A 19,594-nucleotide genomic window follows, 5' to 3' on the forward strand; every position below is an offset into this window, starting at 1 on the left:
CATAGTTGTCTGGATTCATTTTTTTTTTCTTGAGGTACTGGGGATCCAACCCAGGACCTCACACAGGCCAGGGAAATGCTTTACCACTGAGTCATGTCCTCAGCCCCAGGACCCCTTTTAAAACAACACAAGCTGTCATCCCTACCCTAGTCTCCCATCTGGTAGCTGGGAACCAGGCACCTCTAAGAAAGTGAGACTTTGATTCTAATGCTGTGGGCTGTTTAACCTCATTTGTAGACACTTTTCCAAAACCAAAATCAGGTTTTCTTTGTGTCCCAAACAAACAGGGGATACATAGAGTGGAACGATCCACTTCATGGTCTTGTACAAGCCTAGCATAAAGAAAACCATGAGCCTCTACTTTCCACAAAATTGGCTAGAAAATGCACTAATCTTTTTCAAAATAAGTCCCTTCTTCTTAACTCTTAGTGTCTCCAACATGTTAGTGACTGAGATGGGAGCTTAGTCATGGGCTGCAGACCTGGGTCAGCGTATCGTTTTTGCACATTCTTAGGTGGACTAGTGTCTTCATCTGCAATGTAAGAGCTACTGTCACTGATGATCACAAACTCTCTGCTAAAACTGAAGAGTCTGACTCTGAACTGTGCTCTAACACTTACCTCTTAATGAAGACATACACAAGGAAGAGCTGGGCTTCCCTTTTGCTCTCTAAAATTTTTGGACTTAATGTTTGCTCTCTCTTCTCAGTCTTATATCTCTTGAACAATCACTGCTACAGACATTTTGACTGCAGTCTCAATGAGAATAAGTGAGTGTTACTTCCAGTTTTTGTCTCTCTAATTTTAGCCCCTTGAGTTCCAGCCGACCGGAAAGAAAGAGGCCAATCAGTGTATTGATCCAAAGTCAAAATGAGGAAATTCCGCAGCAGGGAAAGCAAAAGAGAATTTCCATTCTTCTGTTGTGGTAATGACTTATTTCTTGTTTTTGCCTCTGTTGTACAACATCTATAAAAATAAGGAAGAGAGTGTGGCACCATGGGCAAGGAAAGACGTGGAGGTGAAAGGTTGAGGTTCTGGGCTTTGTTTGAAACTCACTGGGTGATCCGGGCCAATCTAAATCTCAGTTTCATCACCTGTCAGATGAGAGTGTCTTACCAATTCTAGTATCATAGGAATTTTATCTGAAGTTATTAATATCATATTACATGATTCTATTGCCTATGTGTTTGAACTTGGTCTTGATACAGATGGCAAAGTAGCAGCAATTCCAACTCCTCTTCAGGAGCACTCTAAGCAGGCTTGTGCAATGGTTTGGATGTGGTTCATCCCCTCCAAAACTCATGCTGAAATTCAATTGTCACTGAGATGGTGTTGGGAGGTGGGGACATTAAGAGGTGAGCAGGTTGTTAAGGGGGATTCATGACTGTCTTCCAGGAGTGAGTTTGTTCTGGCAAGAGAGGGTTGTTATAAAGTAAATCTGTACCTCATGTGCTGTCATGGAAGCACAATTCCAGGTGAAGAAATTGATGGATGTTGTGATATATGATCATAGAGTGTTCAATATGAGGGCCAAAGAACAGGGTTTTGAGGGCCACAAAATCATCTTTGGAAGGCAAACTCTACAGAAATCAGGTGAAGACGTTTTTAATCAAGGTCAGAATTGACTAAATATTTAACCCAATAGGATGGGTAAGATTTTTTTTCCCCATTAAAATTATTCTACACCACAAGAATGGTGCTAGCCTGTGAGACTTGCTTTATACATCAATGAGAGTACATAAAAGTCCCAGAGAAGTTCATACCATTCATCCTAAGGAAAGTCCCCTTGACATCCAAACAAATCTACAGTTCCTGACACCAGGAACTACTATGGCAGCTACTACAGACCTGGGCCATGGCCTTGGAGGCTTTGGTGGCCTGGGCTATGGCTGTGGCTGTGGCTGGGGTAACTCCCACAGACTGGGCTGTGGCTGTGGCTATGGAGGTTATGATAAGGCTCGGGATTCGGAGGCCATGGATATATGGAGGATATAGATTTTCTGACTACTGAAGAGTGAACTCAGTTTTCTTGATAATCCTGATAAATCATCAGAGGCTGTCTAGTAAATGCTTCAAAATCACGACTCAGTTCTGGCAATAAACCCCAGAAGCGGTGGCAGCAAGGGGAACCCGTCTCATAGAATGATCTGGAATCTCACTTTTCAAGCTGCTAATTCCTCTCATTCCTTTTAATATACCAATGGGGTACCAACTCCCACATTTCAGTAAATTGGTGTCAATAGCGGAACAAACTTTTTATTTTTTTCAAATTTAGTTTTATTGTAGCAAGAACACTGAACATGAGACCTAGATCTACCTTCTTAATTAATTTACCGTTTTTTTTTTTTTTTTTTTTTGAAATGCAGTCTTCTCATGTTGTCTAGGCTGGTTTTGAACTTGTGGGCTCCAATGATCCTCCAGCCTTGGCCTCCTGAATACCTGGAACTACAGGCATGGGCCACCAGATCTGGCTCTAAACTTCCATGTGTACAATGCGTGACTGTGACTGTAGGTACAGAGTTGTTTGTCAGGTCACTAGAGCTTGTTTACCTTGCTTAACCAAAGACTTCATGCCCCGGATTAGCCACCGTCCGTTTCCCCCTCTATCCAGCCTTTGGCAATCGCCATTTTACTGTTTGATTCTGTGAATTGGTCTATTTTTGATACATATATAAGTGAATTCTGGGGTATCTGTCTTTCTGCTACTGGTTTATTTCGCTCAGTATCGTTTCCATTGTTTTTTCACAGAACTAGAGCCAAGGTCCCTGAGGCTGTCCTTGATAGTTCATCACTGTGTACTCTGTGCCATGACAGCACCTGGCACACATAAGGCAGGCAGAGAATGTCTGTGGACTAGGAAACTTGCCCATGGGTCTTATAACACAAGACCATTTTTAATCTGTTCAGCGATGATCTGAAATATCGTCCTGGTTTTGGAATCATGGTGTGCTCCCCACCTCTCCACCCACTTCCCACCCTTTCCCTCCATGCTGCACTATGATGGAGGATCCTTTCTGGTTGTTCAAGGAGCTGACAGAACCCCTCAAGAGCACCTCAACAGTAGCCCTCTATGTGTACACCCCCAACCCCCGTGACAGGGTCAGGCAGACTATCTAATAATTTGTCAAGAAACCTAAGTTAAAAATTATTTGCTGAGAAGGCAAATCACTGGGTGGGAAAAGATATTTGCAGCATAACTGGCAAATGCACACACTTGGACACCACTCTAAACAACTCAATGCCTATCCACAATAGAATGGAAAATGGATCGCAATATATCCTTACAAGGGAATACTACACAGCAATGACAAAACTGGAGCTACTGGCAACAACCCTCAAAAACCTCACAGTCTTAAGTTTGAGTGAAAGAACTTAGAAATCATGGATTAAATACAGTATGAGGGCTGGCACTGTGGCTCAGTGGTAGTGCACTTGCCTTGCGTATGTGATGCACTCGGTTCAATTCTCAGCACCACATATAAATAAATGAATAAAATAAAGGTTTATCAACAACTAAAATATATATATTAAAATACACTGTGAACCCACTGGTTTAAATTTTTAATAAGAAAAACTGGATTAGGGTGTATCTGGAGTTGTTATGGTGGTGGCTGAAAGAAGTTTCTGGGTGCTGGAAATCTGTTTCCACCTGAGCATGGTTACAAGGATGCTATCTCTGGAATAAATTATTAAACTGGCAACTTAAGTTTTTATATATTCTGCACATTTGTTGTATCCATATTACAATGTTGATAATATCCCATAATTTGAAAAGAGTCTGCTAAAGGCAGAGAATTGAATTGTTCCATCCAACATGTTTTTAGTACCTACTATATATTTCTAGGACATGCTGGGATTTCAAATGACACTTTTGGGTGTCAAGAAACTAAGAATCTAGCAATTCACATCGAAGGGGTGTGTGTGTGTGTGTGTGTGTGTGTATGTGTGTGTGTGTGTGTATGTGTGTGAGGAGAGGGAGAGAGAGAGAGAGAGAGAGAGAGAGGGATGATGAGCTCCTGATCCAAAATCTATGTGAGAATCAGGAAAGTTTTCCCTAATGTACCTGCATCCCAAATCTAGGATATCTATACCTTATTAGTACCCAACTTTATTCACATATCCAGTTCCTGAAAGACTAGGACCTAAAACCAGTTAAGGAACAGCGACAACAACAACAAAATCATGAAAAGAACATGAATTAAGAGTTACTTGCTTATGGGTTTCTGTCCTTAGCTTATATAACAGTGCCTTCTTCTCAGTGGGTAGAATGTATTTGCTACTCAAAGCCACGCTTTAGTGTTCTGGTGATACAAGTAAGCAATGTGCATGAAAAAATGTGCAGAGAAAAAAAAATCTGTCTCAATATTGATAGAACTTCAGTGGGGTTTTTGATGCCAAAAATCGTTCTTGAAGGATTTAAAAAAAATTATAGAGTGGTCTAAGTTACTTTTTGGAATGTCATATCAGCTATGCTGATATGAAAGATACCAGTGTGCTAACAGGAATGGTGTTTGCCATTCCTTGAATCAACCTCTCTGCTCTATTAACAGTGTTTGGACAAGACATACAGCTCATGTCCTCCGTGTTTTTAACAGATATTTTAGCTAGGCAACAGTATTAACGATGTTCATCTATAAAGCTTTCAGCATCCCAATAGTGTGTCTGATGTGAGTGGGTTGGATGATCAGCGATTTAACAAAATCAATGCTGACATCAAACATTTCCTCATACTGTTGCCTATGTCTGAAAAATGTATGTGGAAAAACAATGATTTGGAAATGAAGAGTTACTCATGTGGGTTATGGACATAGAGATCAGTACAGATCTTGGCCAGGCAGTTGCTTTTATGACCCTGCTGGCAACAAGCATCTTCTATTTGACAGAAATGGTATGCCACACAAGGACCTCTCCCTAAATTCAACTTTCCCCAATGCTTGCTGAGATTTGTCTTGTATGGGCTGGATTCAAATTTCAGGGCTTAGGAAAAAAAAAATGCACATTCATTTCCAGCTCACCAGCTAAATAAAATGCCAATTGTGCCCTATTTGAATCTTCTTAACCCCTCAACCAGGGTTACCAGGAAGGGATGACATCCCATGTCACCACCCAAGATGCCACCACACAAGACTCGGTGGAGTTATTCTCTTTTTTTCAGTGCTGGGATGGAACCTGGGGCTGTGGGCATGCTAGGCAAGCTCTCGCTGGGATGCACCCCCGCACCCTCTAAGATATTAGAATTGAGGCTTTACCAACACCTGTTTGTGCTGGGGCCAAAACTCGCTCTAACTTACAGTGATAAAATAAGGTAGGGTAAAATATGTCTCAAAATGCAAATATTTTTTCAGTGTTGCTTGAGATTAGTATTTCTTTCTTAAGTTTTGAGTGACTACTATCTGAAAGATGTTCAGAAGTAGTATAAAACCAAAATATGAAAAACTATGGATTCTGTGAATGCCCCTGATTTTGGCTGATTTCTTATCAATTATTAATGGACTATCAGTGAGCAATACCTGCATATACAGAGGTAAACTTTTGCCAGTTTGTCTTATAATATCTAACTGTCTGAGATACTTTCAAACAGCTGAGTCTCAGTTGACTTCAAATCAAGCATCAATTGGGTTTATGGCTTAGAATAGTACTTTTGTTGGTAATTAAAAAAATGTTTTCTTTAGATATACATGACATTAGAGTGTATTTTGACATATTGTATATACATAGAGTATAAGTTATTCTAATTAGGATTCCATTCCTGTGGTTGTACATGATTTGGAGTTTCACTGGTGGTATGTTCATATATGAACATAGGAAAGTGATGTCCGATTCATTCTACTGTCTTTCCTATTTCCATCCCTCCTCCCTTCCCTTCATCCCCATCTGTCTAATCCAATGAATTTCTATTCTTCACACCTGCCCCGCCTTATTGTGGGTTTGTATCCACAAATCAGAGAGAACACTCGGCTTTTGGATTTTGGGGATTGGCTTATTTCACTTAGCCTCATATCTCCAGTTCCATCCATTTGCTATCAAATGCCATAATTTTCTTCTTATGGCTGGGTAATTTTCCACTGTGTATGTATACCACATTTTCTTTATTCATTTATCTGTTGAAGGGCACCTCTGTTGGTTCCATAGATTTGCTAATGTGGATTGAGGTGCTATAAACATTGATGTGGCTGTGTCACTGTTGTATGATGCTTTTAAGTCCTTTGGGTATATGCCCAGGAGTGGGATAACTGGGTCAGATGATGGCTCCCTTCCAAGTTTTCCCAGGAATCTCCATACTGCTTTCCATAGTGGCTGCACCGATTTGCAGTCCTACCGGCAATGTATGAGTGAACATTTTCCCCACATCCTTGCCAAAATTTGGAATAGTATGTCTTGTTAGGCAGAGTTGCTGGGCTACACCACAGTAACAAGCACACACTTACTTCAGCAGCTTGATCCTGTCTGGATGTTTATGGGTCTTGCTCAGTCTTAGTGAGTCAACTCTCCTCGGCTTCTTCCCCTGGAGTGGCTCAGGGTTTCTGGGCTGCTTCTCTCTTACAGCTCCACCATCTCATTATTCCAGTTACACCAGAGGGAGAGGAGAAGGCAGGGAGAGGGTGTACCAGCTGTTGGCTGCTTTGGAAGCATGGGACTCATCAGCTCTGTTTCCTTTGTCCCATTGTAGTGTCTCTGTGTGCCCAGGAAAGTGAGACTTGGTGGTCTCTGCCATGGTTACTTCCTCATCCAGAGCTGGATGTCTACATATCTCAAGGATCCCTGGCTCCGTTTGCTTTTTCAAATTTGTTGGTTTAATACAAACATAATTAAAATGAAGAAGCTGGGCTTGGTGATGCATGCATGTAATCCCAGTGATATAGGAGGTGGAGGCAGAAGGATTGCAAGTTTGAGGCCAGCCTGGGAAATTTTGCAAGACCCTGTTTCAAAATAAAATAAAACAAAGGGGTTGGGTATATAGTATATATGAAGAAGAAGTTGAATTTTCTCCAATTGACATGAAAGTCTTTTTTTCTAGGCTGACACACTTTCTTGTAATTTAAAAATTTTAAAATTTTTTTTAAAAGGTTATTTGTTCTAATTAGTTATACATGACAGCAGAATGCTCTTTGATTCATTATACACAAATGAAGCACAATTTTTGACCTCTATGGTTGTACCAAAGTAGGGTCACACCATTTGGGCAATTATACATGTACCTAGGGTAATGATGTCCATCTCATTTCACCATCTTTCCTACCCCCACGCCCCTCCCCATTTGCTTCATCCAAAATTTCTCATGCCCCTCCTCCTTATTATCGTCCACTTATCAGAGAAAACTTTTGGCCTTTGTTTCATTGGGATTGGCTTACTTCGCTTAGCATGATATTCTCTAACTCCATCCATTTACCTGCAAATGCCATAATTTTATTCTCTTTTACTGCTGAGTAATACTCCATTGTGTATATATACCACAGTTTCTTTATCCATTCATCTATTGAAGGGCATCTAGGTTGGTTCCACAGTTTGGCTATTGTGAATTGTGCTGCTATGAACATTGATGTGGCTGTGTCCCTGTAGTATGCTGTTTCTAAGTCCTTTGGGTTTTCTTGTCATTTTAAAATGGTCCACGTTATCTCCTAGACATTCTACAGCTCAAATAGATATCTAAATTCAGGGATCTATCATAGCTCTCATAGGCATTGAATCTACAAAATATTTGAATTTTTAAACTTTTAAATGAAGAGATGTTTATATTTTCACAATCTAGGACTTTGAAAAAATAACTTAGAACACCTCTCTCTCTCTCTCTCTCATACTGGAGATTGGACCCAGGAGTGTTATACTCAGCTTCATCCCAACCTTTTTATTTTTATTTTGAGACAGGGTCTCACAAGTTGCACAGACCCTTCTCTGGGCAATTTGATCAGTCAATTGCGAATCAAAATTACTCGTATCCTCTGTCAACATTTTCCCATACATTTCCAGGTATATCAAACTTGCCATCCTCCTGCCTTAGCCTACCAGGTCACTGGGATTACAGGCTTGCACCATAATGCCTGGCTGAGAGAATACCTCATTCCATGGTTAGATTTCCTCAGCAGCAACCCTCTAGAAAACTAAATGGCCAAAACTAAAGTTTAACTAACAATGATCAGTTTATTTATTCCACCAGTATCTCTCTTGAGGTTTTCTTGCATTTCAGCAATGACCACGTAAGCCTTTGAGGGCTTATCATAGCTCAAGGTCTCTTTTATCCTTACTCCCATCTCTGTCTAATCTTCTTTGTTCACCTGGACTTCACCATCAGCACCAAAAAGCTCATATGCATGAAAGCATTCTGACAGATTAGGGGACGCCAGCTGAGGTTTTCAAGGTGGGGAGAAGTGGTCAGGCAAAGCCAGTACATTTGCCATCCTTTTTTATTTTTTTTATTTTTTATTTTTTTGCCATCCTTTTTTTAAAAAATATTTTTATTTTTATTTTTTTAGTTTTTGGTGGACACAACATCTTTTTAATTTTTTATTTTTATGTGGTGCTGAGGATCGAACCCCGCGCCCCATGCATGCCAGGCGAGTGTACTACCGCTTGAGCCACATCCCCAGCCCTACATTCACCATCTTGCCTTGGAACTTGTTTCTGCAAGCTGGCCTCCCTCCCGTTATATACTGTTGTTCCTTACCTACTTCCTAACAAGATTTATAGTGAAAAGAACTATTTATAGTAAAATAAGTCACAATAAAACCACCAAGCAGTAGAAATAAGGGGCAAGAGGTAAGTAATGAAGAGGGACATCTATAAAGGGAGCACTGACTAAGAAAAAACTATTGTGATTGAGGAATAAATGCCTGGTTCCTAGCTTACCTGCCAATCTTATTGAGGAAACCCATGGATCTTCATTTGACTTGATTTGGTGAAGTTTTCTGGCTTTCTCCTTTTAAGTTTACCATGACTTTTCTTGATTTGGGTCTGTGCTCCAACATTTTTTGGCCCAACTTTTGTTTTTTCACTTATTTCTTTAGTGTATATTCCTTTTATGACTTCATTCATTGACTCAAGTTATTTAAACAAATTTTGCAAAACAGGCCATTATGGTGTATTTGGGGGGATAACTTCCAATGTTAACTATGCTTCCTTCATTCATTTGTCTTTTTGAATATTACAGAACTCTGACAGGTTATAGATACTGCGCACAGCATATGGGAAGTGGTAATTGGTGCCATCTGCTCCTGAATAGATTGAAATCTATGGAAAGTGATGTTTAGAGAGGTTTAGCAACTTCCCTGAGTTTAAACAGAGATAAATAGTTAAACTACAGAGCTGGAATTTGAAACCAAATCAGTTTTCACCAAAACTCATATTCACTTTTATCCCCTTCTACCTTTGTGATAGGCAAAATTGCTATGGTGTCTTCCCACAATAATGTCTTGCCCTAATGCATGGAGGCTGAAAATATGATGACATGTCTTTCCCAGGATTAAGTTAGGCTGCTCAAGAGACCTTCTGATGATCTGGTGGGACCTGATCTAATCACTGGGTCCTTCAAAGCAGAGTTTTCTCACAGATAATACAGAGTCAGAGATATGAAGCACTAAGAAAACTCAATACTCTGTTGCTGGCTTGGAATATGATGGAGGCCATAGATAGAGGAATGCAGGCCCTTGAGGAGAAGAGAAGTACCCAGCTAACAGCCCCAAGGAAATGGGGACCCCAGACCTACATGCACAAGGACCTAGATTCTGTAGACAACTGAATGAGCCTGGAATTCGATTCTTTTGCAGAACCTCAGTATGAAAGCCCAGCCCAGTTTATACCCTGATCTGGTCTTGTGAAGTCCTGAACAGAGAATCCAGCCAACCTTACTGGAGTTTGGTGCCGCAGTCTGGCTGGGCACAAATCACGAGCCACTCACAGCTTTGTAGATTCAAACAGCAATTCTTTATTCCCGAACTGTCACTGGCACTCTACAAACACGTTCTGGGGAAAATGCCACACTTCCACTGGGGTCTGCATCCCCAAAATACTGCCTGAATCCCATGAGAACTCAAGGGGAACTCAGGCAGCAGGATACGCCCTATTCCCAGCAGGAATAACCTTCCTAAACCGGGAACGCCCTAAACCCGGATTGTCCTAAACCAGAACGTCCTAAACCCGGATCTGCCCTGGTCCTTGAGCAAGGTCACCTTACATGCAATGTCACTGCAAAATGTCCTATTTCCACGAGTCCTTCCACTAAGCAACATGGGGTACGCTGTCAAGGAAATTGTCATACCTAGTTGGCTAATGGCTCCCAGCAGTTCGGACCTATGGAGCCATGAGACAACATGATTTGTCAAATTTTGAATAATTTGTTATATAGCAATAGAAAACTAATACATCCTCTAAGAAAATTATCAGTCCACTTTCTCTGGGCAATTTGATTAGTCAATTGTGAATCAAAATGGCTGTCCCATGGTCCACTAACATTTCCCCATATACTCCCAAATTTATTTTCAGAATATTCCTTGAAATTCAATATCAGCTGCACTCTGGAATCAAGCTTTGAGCACCTGATGTTCATGTAGGTGGTTTCACAACTACTCTTTGGGAAACTAGGGATGGCAGGTGTTTCTAAACCTGTTTGACAAGTTAGAAAACAGAAGGTTAGAGGTTGGGAGACTTCTGAAATATCACATAAAAAATTAGTGTGTTTTATTTATTTTTTGAAAATCTTTCCTCTAAGAATCAGAGGAATACTCTTTTGGCAAGACTATTTTGAAAGGCAATTGAAAGTAAGAAGCAGACTTGCTATTTTCATAGGGAAATATTTTATAGTTTGATTTCCTACTTTAAGGCCTATTTTATTACCATAGCCTCTTGGATTTTGCCAGAAAAATGTGTTTTATCAACCTCAATGATGTGCTTTTGATTGGTTTGAACCATGTATTTCCATTTCAGTGGTGATACAGCTGATTGACATTTGATACACCCACCCGTTGTTATATGAATGGACACTGAAACCATTTTGATGCAGTAAAGAAAATAACTAAGCATGGGTTCAGTACTAAACTGAACTCTGACGCTGAGCCCAAGATCAAGCTAGGTAAACTCTTTGCCTTTTTGTCTATTAGAGAATTCTTTTCTTTTTCCATTGAATTCTGTCCAGCAAAGCTGTTGTTTTCAGAATATAAAAATGACGAGAGTCATGAAAACCAGGAAAGAAAACCCTGCCTAAAACACTCCAGCCTGTAAATCACCCCCGGCCTCCTCCATGGTCCGGGAGTGGCTGCTACACCATTTACCAGGAAGGAAGTCAAGGGGACGGCATGGACCCAAGGGACCAGGCAGACCCAGACTGGTGGCAAGCTTCTCAAGACCTGCCACTCTAGTGCCTTCAGGGGCCTCTATAAACTGGGGAGATGCCCCCTTTATCTTAAAGATAGTGCAGAGAGATGCTTAGCCTCCCATCTTCGCAGCCCTCTGGCTGGGTCTCTAGGCTTCTCCCTTAACACACCTCTGTGTGGAGCGCTGGCTCTGGGCTTTCTCTTGGGGACCAGGACAGTAACTCTCATAACAGCCTTATTGTTGGCTTACTCGGGCTTTTGGCCCTGCCTGGGTCCCGGATCCCTTTTCTATACTTGGATCCTGTAATTGGAATCTAGTAATTGGATCCCGGATTTCCAGACTGTTTTGTTTTATAATTATCCTTAAACATCTGGGCCTTTCCTGGTTTTTGGTCAGCTGTTCGGCTCTAAGACGGAGGGTCTTCAGCTGACTCTTTGGTCTCACCTGTTATATGTCAGCCAGAATTTCCACTCTGAGTAAAGTTCTAGCTCTTCTCATCCATCTGTCCCGCTTCCTCTTGAAAGTTGGCTCCTAAAGATCATTTTTCTGGCCAGGAGCCATGGTGCACCCCTGTAATCCCAGAGACTTGGGAGGCTGAGGCAAGGGGATCACAAATTCAAAGCCAGCCTCAGCAACTTAGTGAAACTCTGTCTAGAAAAATAAATAAATAAATAAAAAGGGCTAGGGATGAGGCTCAGGGGTTGAGTCAGCCTCTGGATTCAATCCCCAGTACCAAAAAATAAAAACAAAAACAAAACAAAAACCCAAACCAAACCAAAACAACAACAACAACAACAAAATCAAAAGATTGTTAATTGTTACTTTTGGAGTCCTGTCCTGTTCTTTTCCCTCTCATTCAGAAGAAACCACCTTGCTAAATAAAATTTGTGGTTATCATTTTCTTTTTTAGTATTTCCAACGTGGTATTTCACTAAATGACAAATCACTTAATCTGGTATGATTTTGAATTTTACAAATAAAATAAGAATGTATGTCTTTTATGCTGCTTGGCTCTTTAGTCCAGCATTATGGTCCTGAGATTTATCTATGTTTTTATGTTTATCTGTTAACTCATTTTCATAAGAATATAGTATTTTGTTGTAGGTCTGTCATGCCGTTTATCTATCTCTGCTATAGTTGATGAATATTTGGGTGTCTCCTGTCTTTCTCTGTATTACAAAGAGGGTTATGTGCTTGCACTTGTCCTCTAAAAGCACTTGCTAAGGAGATATTTTCAAAGACTCTTGTGTCAATTTACAGCCCACAAGAAGAGTAACTCCACATCCTTGCCAGCTTTAGATGTCATCGCTTTAGATGTCTTCAAACTCTAACATTTTCCAGGCTGCAAGTTGTAACAAGGTATCTTGTTGTGGTGCGAATTTTCATTTTCTTGGTGACTAACAAAGTTGAGACTCTGACTTACATTTATTTGGACTTTTTTCTTTTCTGAAGAACTAGACAAATCTTTTGTTTGTTTTCTTTAAAAATTTTTTGAGTCATAATATTTGTATATCTTTATGGGATACAACAAGATAGTTCGATACATGTATGCAATGTGTAATGATCAAATCAAAGTAATATCTCCTCAAGTCTGTTTTGAGCTTTCTAGACTGTTTCGTTCATTTTTGGATGTTGGGAACTTTTGTGCTCTTCCTTTCTAGTTGTTTTGAATATGTTATAGCTGTTGTAACCAATAGTTACCCTATTGTGCTGTAGAAAACCAGAACTGGTTATTTCTGGCTGGACTCTGGTTTAAGTTGTCTAACTTCTTCCTGTCCCTCCTCCCTGCTGCCCTACCAAGTCTCTAGTGACCACTCTTCTACTCTATTCTTCTGTGAGATCAACTTTGTAATTGCTACAAATGAGAAAATGTGATATTTGTTTTATTAGTGATTCGTAGAAGTTCTTTATATACTTAGATAATATTCTCTTGTCAGTGGTATATGTGACAAACACGTTCCTCCACTTTGTGACTTGTCTTTTTATTTTCTTTCTGTTATCCTTTGGTGAATGAAAGCTCTTAATTTTACTTTAGCTAATTTATCAATACCTTAATGACCTGTCTGTATTTTTTGAGGGGTTTTATCATCATATTTAACTCCATATGGGATTGGTTTTTTGCATGACATGAATTAGGGCTTTGATTTCATTTTTCCACATCAATAACAATTTTTCTAGCAATATTTATTTAAAGCTGTTCTTCCCCACAGATGTGCAGTGAAATCTCTGACATAGATCGAGTTTCAAGTCTGTTTTGAGCTTTCCAGTCTGTCTCCTTCATACATCGCCCTATGATAACACTGTCATAATTAGAGAAGACTTGAGAGAAGTTTTGGCATCTGAGCCGGGCATGGTAGTGCATGCCTGTAATCCTAGCTACTCAAAGGCACAGGCATAAGGACCACAAATTTATATCAATGTTCATTTTAAGTACACAAATAAAGGGAAGCATTATATAAGTGGAGTGTATAAATAGCACGAGTGGATTTGTGTAATTGTTCAGTGTCTTTTTGGTGGTGCGTTTGTGTTCTGACTGCTCATTAAGCCACATGAATGACCCTTCTTTTCCTGTGCACTTCCTTCCTGGAGAGCCATCAACGTGGTCATGACTCTCGGAGTCTATTTTGTCCCTGGAGAGGAGAAACATCATGTGGGCTGCCAGGAGTCAGAGGTCAGGGATGAACAGAAGAGAAGGAGCCACGTGAAAGGACTCGGTTGTTGAATGCCTTACGGGTCTCCCAGCTTCTTTTCAACATCTCCCTTCTCCTTTGTGGCTTTTTCACTCCTGAAGAAGGCAGGACAAAGATGGGCTTTTAGAAAGTCTCACTTCAGTGGAGATAGTGCTGCCCCGGGTTTCTGTTGCCATGCAAGAAATCCTCAAATAGTATTAAACAGAGTGTGGGCATGAATAGCAATAAACACTGGGCACCCAGATCAGCATTTTCGAAATCTTAGCTTTGTGGCACCATTTGATAAAATTCAGGTTACCTTTAGTCCTAAACATATTCAGAATATGCTAGCAATTGCCCGTGGTTTTTGGACAAATGCGAGAACAATACATTTTTGAGCTGACAGAGCGTAGTTTCTTTGGAAGTGCTTTATCAGGAATGAAAATGATGAAGGGTGTCGAGAATATGCAAATTCATTCAAGTGCACACAATTAAAATCTCGAGATGTGTTTGATGATAAATCACTTCACTGTGGTTGCAAGTATTCGCAATAGGAATTCAAATTGATAATTATGATTCTATGATTCTTAGAAGAGCTAACAATTTTCCATTTTCATCTGCTCTTTGAAATAAAAAGAGGAATATAACACCTTAAAACCAATCTCTAACAGGAAGGTGATATTTCAAATATGGGGGGAAATTTTCTTCCTCACTGTAGTCTTGTGTAGAAGTACCTTGAGGAAAACACAAGGAAAAAAGCCCAATCCTATTCCACAGCCCCACTTCCCAACCTCAAAATAATTCCCCAAAGCTTGTTCCAATTCCAAAAATATCTATTTTTTAATTGATTTTTTTAAAAAATAAATGACAGCAGAATGTATTAGGATTCTTATTATATGTATACAACACAATTTTTCATATCTCTGGATGTATATAAAGTATGTTGACACCAATTCATGTCTTCATACCTGTACTTTGGCTGATGATGTCTATCACATTCCACCAAAAATATCTCTAATACTGCCCTAAAGAATAAGGGTAGGTGCTCTATGCTTCCATTACAATGCAAAACTCCCATTGGAGCTAAATTACCAACCACACCTTTCCGGAGCAAACCCTGACTTGATAGAATCATCCCATTATGGGAGTCGTGTGGGCTGCATGAGAGGAAACACTGTTATGATTCTGAAAATCATCCTCAGCCGGGCCATTTCTTCTGTGCCTTTTGCTCTTGTTTAAGTTAGTAGGAATGTCTCAAGCTGAGCAGATGATCTTCCAATTCAGAAATCGTGCTGGTTGCAAAAGTGACCAGGGGGTGCAGGAGGACAACTTGGATGTTAGGTCACTGGGAGTTTACTGGTATGCTGGCTTGGAAAATTAATTAAATTTCTTCCCAGAATAGGATCTCCCCATAAAATAAGTCCATCCTGCCAGTCTTACCTTCAACACGTGTCCATCTGCCCTGGCTTATTTTAATTTTAAATTTTTCAGGGATCACTGAATACAAGACATGTGCTTGTCTTCAAGTGTAGATTTTATTACTTAGGCATAGTGAGGGCAATGACTTAGCAGATAATTGCCATGGGAAAGATTCTAGTTATGCTCACTGCGTGGAAGAGAAGGGGAAATGCTGTGCCATGAGGGCCCCTGCAGAGAAGTGCTGGGGTCAGTCAGGAAGTAGAGGGAAAGGAGGAAGACAGGCAAGAACAGTTATTGGGATTGTCATTGATGGGGCAGGGCAAGAAGGGTCAGGACTGGCTAGTTTGAATTGTTCCAGCTATTTGGGGAGGGGGCTAGAGAATGGAAGCCCACAGTACAAGAATCCAGTAAAGAAGGTATGGGCTCCGATGGGTGAGTTTACATATGAGGGACATGTTTGTAGGTGAGTTTTTCAATATTTCTAGGAATTGCTTAGCTCTGAGTTAGTTGGGGAAAAAAGGGCCTCCAGGGTCAGAATGGCGCAGGATGTTAAGGCTTCAGAAACACAAGGTTAATAGTGTTGAACTACATAAGCAATCTTCTTCCTGTGGGTACTCAAATCTTGGTACAGCTGTCCTACTGCAACCATGGAGCCTGGTGTCAGAACTAGGGTTCACGTCCCTCCTTTCCAAACTCAACCCTGAGTGGTAGATTCTATAGAAAACTTTGCTTATGATCTCACTTAACTTCTTGAGTTGCATTTGTGAAATCTATTGAGAAAGATTTGGAAGACAGACATGAAAAGGTATTTGAAGCATAATACATAGTATGTTGCAAGTATGGTTCATGATTATTTAGTGGAAAAAAGTGGATAACTCATTTATTATCTTGGCTATGTCTCCAGAAAGTTTTTGCATTGGAAACTTAATCCCTGAAAATCATATGCAAATGGTATTTGCAGGTGAGGCTTTTGAGAAATGGTCAGGAATAGATGAAGCCATGAGGATGTGGCTCTCCTGATGGCAATAATACATTTATAAGAGGAGAAAGAGACTGGAGCTAATGTATCTCACCGTGCAATGTCTTCTACCATGTTAATGCAGCAAGAAGGGCCTCCCCTGATATTGAGATATTGGCACCATGTCCCTGGACCTCCCACTCTTCAGACTTATGATCCAATTAAACTTTTGTTCTTTGTAAATGACCTGATCTCATGTATTCAAATACAGCAACAGAAAAACAGATTAAGACACCACAAAAGAATTGTAAATTAAAATGGAAACAACATACTGCCAGCAATGAAATAAAACAGATTTTTTTTTGAGGTTTCAGAATTAAAACTTACACGGTATGTATGTGTTCCATTTGGAATTCCCAGGTGCAGTGTTGGGTGTTCGAGTTGAGGTAGTTCAGAGAATTCAGTGAACTCTCACTGTTGAGATGTTGGCCAATTCTGTTGCAATCTTTAATTGAGTTATTGTTGCTCTGTGTCTGTGTGTTCTTGTCTATTCCTTTTGAAGTTAGAGTTGGGAAGTTTCCCTATGCCCTTGAGCATTTCAGGTTTCCTCAAAAACAGATACCACAAAACTACTTTCCTTTATGTCTGGTACAAAGAAAGTCCTAGAGATATCCTGATTATACTGTTTGACAATCCAATTAAAATGAGCTTTCTTTTGAAAGGCTGGGGAGCTCCTGTGTAATCTTGTTCATTTCCTCATGCTCCTGGTGCAGGGCTAGTTAGTAGCTGCCCATTGCCCCAGATTTTAAAACAGAAGGTGGTGAGGCTTTCTACAAGATTATTGAAGTTCCTGAAAAGCAAATGTAAACAATATAGAACCAAGATGACTGCATTTGTGAACTGAGGATCTCAGCATCAGACACGACTGAAATAGACCATTAACAGTAAGAGAGGAAAGGCCTGTACACCTGACCTTCACAGGCCATGAAGTGATTGACGTGTACATTTATAAAGCAGGATTTGGAACCGAGTTTTCTAAATAAAAGATAGGCAACTGAGAACTCTGTGGACAAACGCCAGCTCTGTTGAGGATATGCCTCGTTGGTTCCATTTATTACTTGAAAAGTAGAATATGGCATCTCAATCTATAAGAAGGTCACGTTCACCAGTCACCTGATGGCATTGAAACCCTGGCAAGCTTTGGATTTCTGTGGATGTGCAAGATGATGCTCTTTAATATAAATGGGGAAATAATAGGGACTGCCAATTCATCAGCTTTAAAAATATATTATGAACTTTAGTCCCTGGAATAATGGCTCTTGGTGGAAGGCATTATTCTTGGTAAACAGAAAAACTTAAAAGATAAAAATCAGAGATGAAATTTGCCTAAAGAAGAGAAAAAAAACCCCATGTATACATTGGAGATTAAACACCGAATACCCTTTTTCTGGAAATATTCAACTGTCCCCACAAAGCAGATCTTAGATTGTGCGGCATCCTTCATTGCATAACTGTGTTTAGTTGCTAATTTTCCAGTGTTTTCCTTTAGATGATTCTGTGCCTATCCTTCCTCCTGATTTTTAAAAGATTTTGGAAACCCTGAATTAAGTAAATGTTTGGGGGAGGCAGTTTCAGCTTTTCTAGGGATTCTGGGCCCTTCTTCTTTCTAGACAGCCTGTGGAAACTCAAGTGACTCAGGTGCTGAGGTGGGTGATGGCTCAGGGTGAGTGTCGGCTCAGGGTGGGTGTCTTTGGGTTTTATATCAGACCTGGTACTTGGCATAGGCAGGGGACCCAGGGGCTCTCAAACAAGATTTGTTGTCATCTCCCAGGAGTGTGTAGACCTGGAATTCAGGACATTCTCCTTCTACAACCCTTATGGGTCACCCCACTGAAGTGGCTCTTCATCCTCTTGGGGACACCTGCTTCCACAGTTCCTCCCTGTTGTCTGGGCTCTCTGCCCAGGCTCTCTCCCTTGCTTCTCTACTCAGCCTGAGCTCCACAGTTTCCATGGTTATTGTTTTAAAGCAGGCAGGACAGGGTCTTAGTGGCTTTGGTTTCAAATAATCTGAGCTCTTAAGGGAAGATGGACAACTATGAATGGCTGGATGTGTGGAAGGTACAGGAAAGGAACAGCCTTCTCATGCCCTTTCCACCTCAATCGTTTCCTACAACTAGAAGATTCCTCTGAGATGGTGGAAAGGGCAGAAACTCTTTGTGAATCTTAGAGAGAGACCCGTTGCCTGCTTTTCTAGCTGAATTTCAGAGAGAAAACGGAGTTATATGTACAAGTAGATAGATTTTTAGGCTTCCAGAGAGTACTACACCCCTGGTGTACTACTAGCATGGTATGCAAACAGCAGAACGAGCCACTGAACTCAAAGGTGCTCTGAGCAGAAACAGGCATGTCTTAGCGGAATCCTTCATAGACCAATTCCAACTTCCCTTGCCCAACTGTGTTTCCAGACTCTCTAAGCACCCTAGAACCGTGTGGGGTGGATGTGGACAATCACTGGGATAATGTTTCTACCACCTAGTAAGATGAGGACGTTAGGTCAACTTAAGGAAAAGAAAATTTATATTCCTCGAACACATTGTTAAAGACTGATTCATTCAACTCAGCTGTTTTCAACCACCTGCTTTTTTTAAAAAAAATTAATTAATGTATTTTTATTTATATATGACAGCAGAATGCATTACAATTCTTATTACGCACATAGAGCACAATTTTTCATATCTCTGGTTGTAAACAAAGTATATTCACACCAATTCGTGTCTTCATACCTTTATTGTGGATAATAATGATCATCACATGCCACCATGTTTCAACCATAGTTCTAGTATTTTCCAGCATCTACCAAGCATTTGCCAAACATATGTTCCCTCCCCTATTAATTTATTTTAAGTTTCAAGGGGGCAGATATCTGACTCAGAGTCCCTAAGACTAGAAAGTGAATATTTTGTCTCATGGAATCCAAGAAAGCATTGAACACTAACTCACCAGACGGCCAGTCATGTAGCTGTGACTCGGAAGTGATTGGGACCAGACTCCAGTTGCCCTTCAGGATCTTTCTCTTCCTAATTCTATTTCTCTCTAAAAACTGGAATCATCATCTTTTGTTGCAGACTGACTGGCTTGTTCCAGAAGGGGAAAAATATGATTACCAAAAATGCCAAACTTCTCATCTTAAAATTCCTACTACGGGGAAGGAGGGACTCATGCCTCCTCTCTGGCACCTCCTTTAA

The sequence above is a fragment of the Callospermophilus lateralis genome, chromosome 10 (genome assembly GCF_048772815.1).
Source record: "Callospermophilus lateralis isolate mCalLat2 chromosome 10, mCalLat2.hap1, whole genome shotgun sequence".
Classification (NCBI taxonomy): Eukaryota; Metazoa; Chordata; class Mammalia; order Rodentia; family Sciuridae; genus Callospermophilus; species Callospermophilus lateralis.